At 36.3% G+C, this 14,880-nt stretch overlaps 1 protein-coding gene across 4 annotated transcripts in view; it reads left to right on the top strand.

Moving 5' to 3' along the window:
- The first annotated feature begins 9,666 nt into the window (after positions 1 to 9,666).
- The window catches only part of tex2 (testis expressed 2), a 55,333-nt gene continuing 50,119 nt past the window's right edge, over positions 9,667 to 14,880 (top strand). For all 4 annotated transcript variants that reach the window (XM_087243450.1, XM_087243447.1, XM_087243449.1 and 1 more), the window contains exon 1: positions 9,667 to 9,796. The gene's annotated coding sequence lies outside the window, so the exon portion shown is untranslated. The remainder of the gene's footprint in view (positions 9,797 to 14,880) is intronic.

Below are 14,880 nucleotides of genomic sequence, written 5' to 3'. Positions count from 1 at the left end.
TATATATATATATATATATATATATATATATATATGTATATATGTATGTACATATATATATATATATATATATATATATATATATATATATATATATATATATATATATATATATATGTATATATGTATGTATGTATATATATATATATATATATATGTATGTATATATATATATATATATATATATATATATATATATATATATATATATACATATATATATATGTGTGTATATATGTATGTATGTATATATATATATATATATATATATATATATATATATATATATATATATATATATATATATATATTATTTACATAATGCTTTCCGCATATTATAACAGCTTATTATTATTATTGCAGTTATTCTGTAAAATTAACATTAAAGTGAACTGCGTCTGTCTGACAAGTCTATTTACGATAGCACCCCCCCAATGGATATTGGATAAGACAAAATGGCCAAGCAGCCAACCCCAAATATACATATATCTCATATACAGTATATCTCATTGAAACTCCAAGTGATTTTACAAGAGAGATGTTAAAGCCCTACAAGTCTTTGGTTGCCAACAATTTTGTTCTGTTTGGTCATGTGCAAGAAATAATGTTACATAATTATCAAATTCAAAATTATGTAGTGCTAAAAACTGAGGTTCTACCTAGCCAAAGACAAGAAAAGAAGACTTCAAGAGCTATACAAGGCCTGTTTAATTAGGCCTTGGATACAAGCAATTTTAATTAGGTCGTCACTCCTTTTAGCTCCCTTTTAGTCAAAGATGTCTGCAGTTGGCATTAAAAGCAGTGTGGTGTACAGTAAAAGTTAAGTTTTCCAGTTTTGGACTTTTGAATTTTGCATCCTACCGCACAACACAACATGTTTGCTATTCCAACCAGTCCTTTTTGCAACCGGGAACCTGTGTGACGTCATGTGTGACGTAGGTTGGTTATTCCTCTATATGTTGTTGTAACTGGCTTTGTGGCAAGTATTTCAATTGATCACACTCACCAAAAGAGATCTTAAATCAATTATTATTTAACAATGTTATAGTTTTATAGGAAATAAACAATTCATTATGCAAATCATTCAGAAGGTTTTATTCTATAAAGTGTTGTACATTCTTATTCTCATTTGGAAAACATAAGGAAAAGGCAAAGAGAGAGAGTGCGAATGTGACCTCATCGGCTAGCAGTTCCTTTTCATATTCATTCTTGCTGTGCACATCAAAGACTTTCAAAGGCAACCAAGAAAAATATTCCTTCACAGCACACCTGATCTGAGCAGGAAAGATTTGGATTATGATATGCAAATGGAGCTTTGTTATCTGAGCTGACATTCATTATGAAAGCAAGCTTTCTTTCGCGCTCACTTTGTCTCTCTCTTTGCATGTCGGCCACCTCTGTGCTTTTATTTAAGATCAAAAGGTTACAAACAACAAAGCAAGGCCTTGTTAAAAAGAAAAAAAAAACTTAAGCTCAGTAGCATTTGGCCCCATGTGTGTGCTTTGCAATTTTGGCCGGTCAGCTGATGGCCAGTGATAAAGGCAACACCTGTGACATCAGCACACTAATCTCTACATGAATGCTGTTTTAAGAAGTTGATACAGCAAAATACAGTGAAGAATACAAAATCAAATTCTTCTTTTCAGGCTTCTATGATTATTTTATTTTCATGACAGCTTGTTATTTTCATATGACCTGAATTTCCTTGTGTGATCCTCATGATATCTCATGTGACCACAGGTTGTATATATGTTCTTCATAAACAGTGTTGGGGTAATAGAAACAACACTGGGGTAAGTTTTTGTCTGGGCCGTGGCACACTGGACCATCTCTATACCCTCAACAGGGTGCTTGAGGGTACATGGGAGTATGCCCAACCAGTCCACATGTGTTTCGTGGACTTAGAGAAGGCATTCGACCATGTCCCTTCTGGCATTATGTGGATGGTGCTGTGGGAGCATGGGGTCAGAGGAGCCCTTCTGTCTCGTCCCAATATGAGCAGAGTAGGAGTTTGATTCGCATTGCCGGCAAGAAGTCAAACTTGTTGCCAGTGCATGTTGGCCTCTGGCAGGGCTGCCTTTTGTCACCAATTCAGTTCATAATTATTATGATCAGAATTTCAAAGCGCAGCCTTGGCCAGGGTGGGGTCCAGTTCGGGGACCACAGGATTTCATCTCTGTTATTTGCAGACAATAATGTTCTGTTGGCTTCATCGAACATAGACCTTTAGCATGCACTGGGGCGGTTTGCTGCTGAGTGTGATTTGGCTGGGATGAGAATCAGCACCTCCAAGTCTGAGGCCATGGTGCTCCACTGGAAAAAGGTGGTTTGCCATCTCTAGGTTAGAGGAAAGTCCTTACCCCAGGTGGAGGATTTCAAGTATCTTGGGGTTTTGTTCACGAGTGAGGGAAGGATGGAGCAAGAGATTGACAGGCAGACTGGTGCAGCAGCATCAGTAATGCTCTGATGTACCAGTCTGTTCTGGTAAAGAAGGAGCTGAGCCGAAAGGCAAAGCTCTTAATTTACCGGTCAATCCACATTCCCACTCTTACCTATGGTCATGAGCCTTGGGTCATGACCGAAAGAAAAAGATCTCGGATACAAGTGGCTGAAATGAGTTTCCCTTTGCAGGGTAGCAGGGTGCACCCTTATGGAAAGGGTGGGGAGCTCTGTCACCTGGGAGGAACTCGAAGTAGAGCCGCTGCTCCTTCACATTGAGAGAAGTCAGCTGAGGTGGTTCGGGCATCTGTTTCGGGCATCTGGACGCCAACCTAGGGAGGTATTCCAGGCATGTCCCACCAGGAAGAGGCCTCGGCGAAGATACAGGACACACTGGAGGGACTAAGTCTCTCGGCTGGCCTGGGAATGCCTCAGGATCTTCCTGGAGGAGCTGGAGGAAGTGTCTCTTCTAAGACTGCTGCCCCCGTGACCCGGCCCCCGGATAAGCAGAAGAAAATGACATGACACGACAATGAATCAAGCAGTCAATAAGATAATGTGGTCAGTATTTTGAACGCATCGAAGAAAAGGAAAAGAGAATTGTCTCAATAGACAGTGATTTTACTTAAGACAAATAGTACAAATGCATCAAACACATTGCTTTCATTAGTCTGTTTATTCAGAATGTTTAGCTCTGGGGTCAGGAAGTTCTCAGATAACATTAGCCTAAGATATTTATTTATGTTTAAATGTGTAAAAAAATGTAAACGAAGGTGTAATTTACACACCTTAAACTCCCTGTACACACATGACTGTACAGCCAAAGACAGCTCCAACGTCATCGTTAAATTTGCTGATGACACAACGGTGGTGGGCCTAATCACCAATAATGATGAGACGGCCTACCTAAGGGAGGTGCAAACTCTGCGCATTGGTGTGAGGAAAACCACCTCTCACTCAACATCCGCAAAACCAAAGAGCTGGTGGTGGATTTCAAAAGAGAGAAGAGAGAACACACTCCCATCACCATCAATGGGATACCAGTGGGGAGATTCAGCACTTTCAAGTTTCTGGGAGAACACATCGCTAAGGATTTGACATGGACTGCCCACATAGACGTAGTGCTGAGGAAGGCACAACAACGCCTCTACTTCCTCAGCCGTCTCAGGAGGTTTAGAATAAGCCCCCACATCCTTCGCTTGTTCTACACCTGCACTGTGGAAAGCATCCAGACTGGCTGTTTCACCACCTGGTATGGAAACAGCACCAGCAGCAATCGAAAAGGCCTACATAGGATTGTGCAAACTGCTGGACACGTAGTAGGAGGTGAGCTTCCCTTCCTCCAGGACATCTACACCAGGTGGTGCATGAGGAAAGCCAAGAGAATCATCAGCGACTCCAGTCACCCAAGCCATAGACTTTTCTCTCTGGTACTCTCAAGCATACGGTTACGCAGAATTCGGTCACGCACCAGCCGAGTGAAAGAAAGTTTCTTCCCTCATACTATCAGGCTGATGGACACTTAACACACCCTTTTGCACTGTTGTTGTATTTGCACTGTCTGTAATCTGTATTTTGCACTGGAGCCAGCACCCAAGCTTTTCACTCATCACAGTACAGGTGCTGCTGATGATGTCACAATAAAAGTGATTTGATTTGATACAGTGCATTATTAAATGCAGAGCTTCTCTATTTAAAAAAGAAAGAAAGAAACAACAAGTTCTAAAAGAGATCAAGCCTCAGCCAGGTAATAAAAAGTAATACAAAAGTAACTCAACAGTAACGTAACACATTACTTACTATTAAAAATATAAACTGTAAGTAATGGCGATGCAGTGGCGCAGTAGGTAGTGCCTTCGCCTCACAGCAAGAAGGTCGCAGTGTCACTGGTTCAAGCCTTGGCGTTTCTGTGTGGAGTTTGCATGCTCTCCCTGCGTTCGCATGGGTTTTCTCTGGGTGCACCGGTTTCCCCCAATGTCGAAAGACATGTGGTTCAGGTGAGTTGGGTAGGCTAAATTGTCCGTAGTGTATGAATGTGTGTGGATGTTTCCCAGAAATGGGTTGCTGCTGGAAGGGCATCCGCTGCGTAAAAACATGCTGGATAAGTTGGCGGTTCATTCCACTGTGGCAACCCTGAATTAATAAAGGGACTAAAGGCCCATGCACACCGAGACGTTTGTCGCTCGCGTTTTCCGTCGACGTTTAACGCCTCGTAATAAAATAAAGGGTGTCAATGTGATTGTGCACACCAACGCGCAAAACGCCAGGCGCAAATGCGTCATTTAAGAAAAAACGCCTCATGCTCGTTTTTTTGTTTTGACGCGCGGCGTCCAAACCTTCTCCACCAATTAGATCAGCACTTTTGTTCACGTGCACGGAGCTGCTGAAGTTACAGTAAGCAGCACTTGGATGCGCTCAAGCGCAAAACTGTCAATGCGAGCGCACATTGAAGAAGATGCCCAGAGGATATGAACGTTTAGCCGCTTATTGCTCCGTGAACAATAATCATTTCTTCATCGCTAGAGCTGGAGCTGCTGCTTGAACCATCCATGCTTGTTCGAGTCACCAGTAACTTTATAAACAAACGTGTGAACTTCCTCTCCTCTTCTTCTTCTGTGTTATAAGCGGGTGTCAGAAGCTTAAAGTTGTGCAGCGCCATCTAACGTCAAAAGAGTGATTTAGCATACTCTTCTGCTTGCCGCCAGTGAAAAGCGCTTGGGTTTCAACACTGAAAAATGTTTCGTAATACGCTGCCGATTAACGCAAACTAAAAACGTCCCGGTGTGTAGGAGCCTTAAGCCAAAAAGAAAATGAATGAACTGTAACTGTAACTAGTTACTTTTTTAGGGAGTATCTCAATATTGTAATGCACTACTTTCAAAAGTATCTTTCCTCAACACTGTTCATAAACATATAAAACGATGGTTGAGATGAAATGAGGTAAATAAGGGTGGCTTTCTGCTGAGCTTTTAGTTCATAGAGCCGTTTGTGCTGTGCAGTGTGACTGAGGTGTGCAGTTTATTAACTTCATAAAAGGGCTGCTATTAGGGTGAGAGGAAGGCGATCAGTAGTTCCTCCTTTCAGTGCAGCAGCAGGGGACTTTGTGGCTTTGATCTTGATCACGGCTAAATGTCTTCTGTGAGACAGAGCTGCTGGGAACAGGACTGCATCAATTATTAACTTTCTTTCTTTCCTTCATGCGAGCAAATGACAGCAGGTTTGTTTTCTCTCTCAGTTCTTTCTCTCCTATGATCCTATAAAAACTCCCAAAATACATCTTTCCTGGCGTTTTCTAGTTGCTAGGAATTGGAAAAGACTTGTTTGATTTCATCACAAGGGATTTAATCAATAGTGTCTTGCTGCAGAGACAATGCACTTGGTGGAGCTATGACGTCCTAGGGCAGGGTTAGGTGTGTGTATTAAAAGCATTCTATGCAGAACAGAATGCATCGTGCCTGCATCCAGACCCTTCTCTATTTATTCATTCATTCATTCATTCATTTTCTTTCGGCTAAGTCCCTTATTTATCAGAGGTAGCCAAGGTGGAATGAACTGCAAACTATTTCAGCGTATGTTTTACACAGCGGATGCACTTCCAATCACTACCCCACTATCATATTCACACATAAACTAATACACTATTTGTTGTAAAATAAAAAATAAAAAAAAAGTAAAGAGAAGAACCCAGTCCAGGAGACTTTAGATGTGTTAGTTACTCTGGGGTCATATAGCATCTTCAAGAGGTCCACGAGTTTGCAAGAGCCTACTGGAGTCTCATACAGGTCTGCATACTGCGAGTTTTATCACAAGTCTGATTTGAGACGAATATGTCCTGTCTATAATGTGTTTTAAGAGGAGCGGAGATGGCTAAACAAAGCATGCAAATGAAGTAGGTATGTAGTTGAATAAACTTACCAAGTCACTGACCACACAAGTTTATCCACAAAGGGGTTTCTTTGGTCTGAAAGTATCACCCAAAGACAAAGGCAGATTCTTTAAAAGCCTGCCTGTAACAATTGCATCCCTTTGGCTCAGACAGTACACTGCAAAAAACGCTTTTCTTACTTAGATTTTTTTTGTTGTTTCTAGTCTAAATATCAAAAAATTTTGTATATCAAGAATCATTTTTCTAGACAATCAAAATATATTGTCTTATTTTGAGAAATAATATTAAGTGAGTTTTTCCTTAAAACAAGCAAAATAATCTGCCAATGGAGTAAGCAAATTTAATCTTTTTTTTTTTTTTTTTGACATAAGATTATTTTGCTTACCCCATTGACAGATTATTTTGCTTGTTTTAAGGAAAAACTCACTCAATATTAACATAGTATTTCTAAAAACAAGACAATATGTTTTGCTTGTCTTGAAATTTTTTCTTGATTTAGAAGTTTTTAGATATTTGGACTAGAAACAAGACAATAAAAATCTAAGTAAGAAAAGTATTTTTTGCAGTGTAGTCAGAAAAACAAAGGTTTAATGTCCCTCATGGCTGGGCTCTTAATGAAATTATATTTATTTAAAAACCAAAGAATATAACTTTTCAGTTACATGTTGATTATTGTTCATTCAAAATTAGATCATATAAAATTATGTCTTTGAACTGTGGAGTAAACCGGAGCACCTGGAGGAAACCCACGCGATCACTAGGAGAACATGCAAACTCCCCGTAGAAATGCCAACTGAACGAGCCAGGACTTAAACCAGTGACCTTCATGCTGTGAGGTAACAGTGCAAACCACTGAGCCACCTTTTCTATTTAATTAAGTTTTAAATACTATGTACTGTACCCACATGGAGTGTATATAACATGGAATTCTATATTTCCTATAAGCCTAAATCAAAAAGTAAATATGTCCTAATACATTTATACTAAAAATGTAGCTTCTTAACCAAGTTTATTTGCAAAAACAGATTTCATAGATCATGTTTTGTAACTCTTCAATGCACAATAAAAACATGTTTTATGAACATTAATAGAAACTGCTGTCTGATTTGTCAAATGAGCTCTTCAGCTAGGTAAGCTGTACTTGAAAATTACTGTTGTGACAAATAAAATTTTAATCATTAATAAAAAAATTTTTAATTCATTCTTGTGTACTTTTAGTAAGATAAACGTGCACTCTGCACATCAACTCTTCTTATTGTTAGTTTTAGTTTTTAGTTTTACAGTTTTACAGTTGAAGTCAGAATTATTAGCCCCGCTTTGAAATATTTCCCAAATTTTGTTTAACAGAGCAAGGAAATTTTGACAGTATGTCTGATAATATTTTAGTCTTATTTGTTTTATTTTGGCTAGAATTAAAGCAGTTATAAATTTTTTTAAAAACAATTTTAAGGCATTTTTTTAGTCTACAGAACAAACCATCGTTATACAACTTGCCCAATTACCCTAGCCTGCCTAGTTAACCTAATTAACCTAGTTAAGCCTTAAAATGTCACTTTAAGCTGTATAGAAGTGTCCTGAAAAATATCTAGTAAACTATTAGTTACTGTCATCATGGCAAAGATAAAATAAATCAGTTATTTAAATTGAGTGATTAAAACTATAATGTTTAGAAATGTGGTGTAAAAAATCTTCTCTACTTTAAACATAAATTTGGGGAAAAAATAAACAGAGGCTAATAATTCAGGGGTTTTAATAATTCTGACTTCGACTGTATTTAGTCTATTCATAGCAACAACAACAACAACAACAAAAAAAACATAGATTATGTGGTATTATTAATGACCACCAGATAGAGCTATTTCATTTCAAAGTACACGCTTGAGTTCTGAACATTTTTGAATCAGTTCTTTTCATCATGGATACTAATAATTATGTAAAAATGCAAGATGTATAAAAAAAACCTATAAATTAATTATAATTATGAGCAACCACATAGAGAAGTAACAAAACATTACAGACATTATTTTACAGATTCTCAAAAATTGCTATAGTTAAGAATTTAGTTGTCCATACTTTCAAAATAATTTTGTATATACTATTTTGTTATTATAAAAATGTATAGTAATCCCCCTGATATATTATAATATAATATAATATAATATAATATAATATAATATAATATAATATAATGTAATATAATATAATTTCCCAGAGATGGGTTGGAGCTGGAAGGGCATCCGCTGTGTAAAAAACTTGCTGGATAAGTTGGCGGTTCATTCCGCTGTGGCGACCCTGGATTAATAAAGGGACTAAGCCGACAAGAAAATTAAGGAATAATATAATATAATATAATATAATATGATATAATATAATATAATATAATATAATATAATATAATATAATATAATATAATATAATATAGTAATCATTCATTTTCTTTTCGGCTTCGTCCCTTTATTAATCCAGGGTCGCCATAGCGAAATGAACAGCCAACTTATCCAGCATATTTTTTACACAGCGGATGCCCTTCCAGCTCCAACCCCTCACTGGCAAACACCCATACACACTCATTCACACATACACAATTTAGCTTACCCAATTCATCTGAAGCACATGTCTTTGGACTGGTGGGGGAAACCGGAGCACCCGGAGGAAATTCACGCGAACGCAGGGAGAACATGCAAACTCCACACAGAAATGCCAACTGACCCAGCCAAGGCTTGAACAAGCGACCTTTTTGCTGTGATGTGACAACACTACTCACTGAGCCACCACGTCACCCAATATAATCTGGAATTCTAATTCTTTTCGACTCTTAATTAATCTGGGGTCGCCACAGCGGAATGAACCGCCAACTTATCCAGCATATGTTTTACACAGCCGATCCCCTTCCTGCCGCAAAACATCACTGGGAAACATCCATACACAGAAATGCCAACTGACCACCCGAGGCTCGAACCAGTGTCCTTCTTGCTGTGAGGCGAACAGGCTACCCACTGCGCCACCTATAATAATATAATATAATATAATATAATATAATATAATATAATATAATATAATATAATATAATATAATATAATATAATATAATATAATATAATATAATATAATATAATATAATATAATATAATAAATATAATATAATCAGCAGGGGGCGCTTCTATTCTGCAAATTCGTCCAACTCACCAAAACAAACACACGCCCTTGCAGCAGGCATTTTAATCCAGCACAGAGTGAGTGGACGAAGACGTGTGTCATCAGCTACAGCGGATCATTGTTTGATTGGTGTAGTCTAGGGAGTCCGAATAGGTTATTTTCGCTCCGCTTCCCTGATGTGCTCCTGTCACTGGATTATAAACACAGACATGACAACATCTACAGTCCAGATCGATTGTGGACGGGCATCCGAATATGTAACACATTGGATACCCCTCTGGTTGTAATTTTGGCTGGATAATGAAGATATGTAATGGTAAGATCGCGCTCACGCCCATCATCATCTTCATCATCATCTGTGTCGTTGCTAGAAGCAGCATCCCTGTCTTGAGACAGACGAGTATCATAGCAACCGCAAATCTTTGGTGTCGGGGATGTCCTCTGTATTTCATCAGCTGTTGATGCTTTATAATCGGTGCTTTATAACCCTGCTGCTTTAGATGCTAAAGGGCAATGACACACAGCTGTTTGAGGAGATACAAAGAGTAGAGTGATGCTATCAAGAGGTAACGTTAGTAGCATGGGGCTTGATAATTACCGTGTTCATTTACCAGGATAAATACATGACACAGAGATACTTCTAAGAACAGTAGGGTTTACCTTACTACCTTAAAATTTCATTCAGAAACAATTAGCATGCCACAAGTAAACAACATTTATTCATGATAGCTCTACCGTAATTTTAACAATTTAATTTACGTTTATTGTTTTTAACAATGCCATTGTAATAATAACTCTTAATAAGGATGTCATTCGGTGGCCTTGGTAACTAGAGTTTTCAAAATACCCCAGAAACCACAGTTTCACAGTAGCTCGACAACCAGTCATCAAAATCCCACTGGAATGCATTGAAAGAATGGCAAGATTGTCTTGTTTTCTTTCGTAATATCCAAAACAATGAGCAAAGTAGCAAACAAAATTGGTTCTATATTTGCACATTTGGACTTTGGCGTTCAGTAAAAAAGTAAAACTGAATTTTAAAAGGCTAATACAGATTGAGTATATTGACAAAGTTTTGAGCACAACATAACTACTTGTGAAATATCATTTTATTTAGGGCTGTGTATTGGCAAGGGCCTCACGATATGATACATATCACGATACATGGGTCACGATACAATATATCACGATATATTGCGCAACAATAATTATTGTGATATATTGTAAAAGTTTGTATTAGTGTGCGTGTCGTTATATTGACAACTTGATAAAGTAGTAGACGAAAATTCCAATTCCAATTAATTTCCTATTCATATCAATTCATTAGAACACCATTGAACAGAGTGATTGAACAGAGAACTCTCTGAAATGTATTAAATGCATATTGTTATTAAACACTTAAGTAATATGTATATGGCACTAAAGTCACAAATACATTAAATAAACTATTTATAAATCTAAAGCGAGTAAAAAAAAATTAAATGCATCAAATAAACATAAAACTGGAACACAGTGCTCTAATATGCAGTAAACTATTAGAAACTGACAGTGCGACTGACAGCATTGTGAACATTTTGCTGTGAAAACTGGTCGCACACGGGTAAATTGATTAAAAATTAAGCGAAACATTTTACATGCAACATGCCGGCCAGCTGTGCTGTTACGGTCATGTTTGACGCGTTGTCTGTTACAACGACAGGTCCTTTCATTTTATGTCCCATTCCTCCTATGCAGTTTTCGGTAACTCTGCAATGTTAGTTGAGGTAGACTGAAACTTGTTAATGATGTTATCCGGTGTAGTTTGCCTTGAATCAAGAGGTTTCGGTTAAAGTCGCAGTGCCGCTAATTCATCTGTGTGGTGTTTTGTTAAGTGATAACGCAAGTTCGTAGTGTTTTCTGAATATTTTAAGATAGATTTGAAAAGCTTGCAAATGGCATTTTTTGTCTTATTCAGTACTCTGGTATAGTATCAAAACCAAAGTGCAGCCACACGTCAGCTCTAAAAGCTGGAGGCGCCTTTATAATTTCCACCATGCTCACTCTTGCTTGCTTCTGAGACCGTACTACTTAGTGTTTTGTTGATAGCGAGTTAGCAACATCTACTGGAGCAGAGGAGGTGGTTGTTTGGCACAACTTGAATTGATACTTCAGGTTGGACTATAGTGAAAGAAATTAGCGTAGGAGACAGTATATTGATATTTTTGCACAGCCCTAATTTTATTACCATGCTACTTTAGGATATTCAGTCTGAAATTGCATGTAAGTTCTCACATCTAGCACTTTACGATTCACTGTAAACAGTGTTGTACTTTGATAGCAATGGCTGCTAATATGATTTTTAGGGATGCACCGATACCATTTGTTTTGAAACCGTTGTTCCCGCTGTACCTGTTTAATTCAAATCTAAAAAAATAATGACCACTTTAAATAACAAAACTCTTGATCTCTGCTCTGTCGACTTTTAATTAAGCAAAGCTTTTATCTAAACAAAAAGTGACTTTTATTGACATTTTAGTAGTTTGAAATATGTATAAGAAGTAATATATAGAGAAATAAGTAGGGCAGCTCGATTTTGGGAAAAATCCTAATCACGATTATTTTGGTCATAATTGTAAATAATCACGATTATTCAAAGCAATTATCAGTTGAAGTCAAAATTAATAACACTCCTGAGAACATTTTTTTTATAAATATTTCCCAAATTATGTTTAACAGAGCAAGGAATTTTAACAGTATTTCCTCTAATATTTTTTTCTTCTGCAGAAAGGCTTATTTGTTTTATTTTAGCTAGAATAAAATAATGTTTAAATGTTTTGAAACCCAAAGATAAAATAAATCAGTTATTAGAAATGAGCTATAATTCTATTATGTTCAGAAATAAGTTAAACAAAAAAACTTCTTTCCATTAAACAGAAGTTGGGGAGGAAAATGGTTGCTAATATTCAGGAGGCTAATAATTCTGACTTCAACTGAAATATACCGTCAAGATCTGCAGTGTAAATGCAGCAAAAATGTCAATTTATTTCAGAAATTAGATGGGTGTGTTGATATGCATGGTTGTGTCAGAATATTTTTCCATCCATATTAACAAAAAAATCATGAATCTAAAACTATAAAATGTACCTGAACCTGTCTGACACTGGTGCTCTATGCAGAGGTGAGCTTTAAGAGGGCTTATCAAATTTTGCATATAGCTGACTGGACCCCTCTCTTTCAACTTGCAGTACATTTCTGTGAACATTTGACTGACGGCAGCCACAAAGTTGCATAAAGACACAGATGTTGTTTCTGAAATACACCTTTATTTGCTGTGTCAAACACGCACATGTGCAGAGCTCATAAAAATTGCATGAGTTGCATGTTGTCTGTATGTTTATATGTGTTGAGTGACAATAATAAAACAGAGCTCTCAGCAGCGTGCATGTTAACCTGCGTGTGTAACACGCCAGAACAAAAAGGCCAAGCAGCACTGAGAGCACATCTGAACATACTGAAGAATGCCTGAAACACTGAGCACTCAGTAAAGCGTCTACCAGCTGGTGTGCATACTGCTTCCTGATTGGTCATTTATTGCTCTGTACACATTTAGTATTAAAAAGTTGAATTATTGTTTGATACTAAAAGTACAAAACTAATGTAGGCAGATCATGAGTTCTTCGAAGATGTCAATATCAATATCTCAAAATCATTCAGAACGCAGATAGAACCTTATAATTCCAAGGTGTTGATATGTTTGAGAATTAACAATAATAAAAGCCTACTCATATTAATCTTTATTTTACATCTAAAGAATCGTGAGAAAGAATCATGATCTCAATTTTAAATAAAAAAAAATCTTTTGATTTGATTCACATTTTAGCCAGAATCATGCAGCCCTATGTGACACCATAAAACCGTGGTATTTTTATCCAAGGTTATCATAACTTCAGAAACATATACCGGCCCATGCCTACCTGGAGTGTTTGTAAAAAAGTGTCTAGTGCATATGGAGAGGGAAACAGAAAGCTTAAGTTAACAAAAAATGACTATACTACACTCTAAAAAAATAACTCAAGAGGTCTGTTACCACTACATAGTTTAATACATTATTGTAACTTAAAAATTCTAAAATGCTGATTAGATTAAAACTTTTAAATTGCCAGAATAATTTTATTAAGTTTTCAAAACAGGAAAATATTGAAAATGACATCAATTAAAAAATTTGGCTAATTTAAAAGTAAACAAAAATGTCACTTACTGTTAAACAATATTTAACTTGTAGCAACCCAAAGAAATTGGGTTGATAACTCAATTTTTCCACACTAATGGAGTTGTTTTGTATTTTTCCACACACTGATGTTTTTTGCTGTTTTTTATACTGATAATATGCAACACTACATGTTTTTGTTTTGTAAAACAATAAAAACCTGTCTTATAAAAAAACATTACTGAAAAACAAAAATGCTGTTGTTAAATGTATTTCATACAAGCATGAACAGTAAATTTGCTAAATAAAACAAAAAATTAAACAATTACAGCTACTTAATGTATTTGAGGTTCTAAACTTAAAAACATGCAATTACGCACAAAACACTGGATTTGTTTTCTATTTTAATTTAAAAAACTATTTGAAACAACTTATTTTTTTGAGTTCTCAACTTAAAAAAATGGAGTTTATGCTAAGTAAAAATGCCTCTGATTGAAGAGGAAAAGATTTAGCTAACATAATAAAGTTTGTTGTCTGAACCTCATTTTGTCAGATGTTGTCATAACTTGAATATATTAATGCAAACTGTTGCGTTAATTTTTATTTGTTTTGTCTAAACAATATTTTTTAGAGTGTATAGTGGTTTTTGATTATTCAACTTTGGTGTCTGACTGCCGTTAGACTCTAAAGAAAACTAGAAACCATTGTGTATTTCATTTGTAACTTCACTTTTGCTCTACTGTGTTATGTATTCTTGCAATTTCTTATATTGCAGATATGCTCCCCTACAAATTCATCGCTATCAATGTAAAATCAACGAGCTATTCAAGTCATCTGGTGAAACTGTATTCATATCACAATATATTGCAGAAAAGCAATATATCACAATGTCCGTTTTTACTGTGTCATGCAGCCCTTTTACATGTCTGAAATGTCACATTTTTTTCAGATGAGCGTACTCTCTTTAAAAAGAAAATTCTGTCATCTTTGACCTGACAAAATATTTGGAAGAACGTTTCAGCTGTTTTTCTTTCTTTCATGTTAGAAACATCTTAGTAAGCTATCACTTTCAAGCTCTGAAAGACATTTAAAGTTGTACGAAATGAATCCATATATTTTTCACTCTGATGTCATATACAGCCGTTGCAATTGTTTTAATCCCGCATGTTGAGCATCAGCAAATATTTACTGTGTTTTCAATCATTGTAGCACAT

The sequence above is a fragment of the Danio rerio genome, chromosome 3 (genome assembly GCF_052040795.2).
Source record: "Danio rerio strain M-AB ecotype USA chromosome 3, GRCz13ab, whole genome shotgun sequence".
NCBI lineage: Eukaryota > Metazoa > Chordata > Actinopteri > Cypriniformes > Danionidae > Danio > Danio rerio.
Note: the sequence above shows the minus strand (reverse complement) of the source record. Positions and strands in the feature narration are given on the sequence as shown.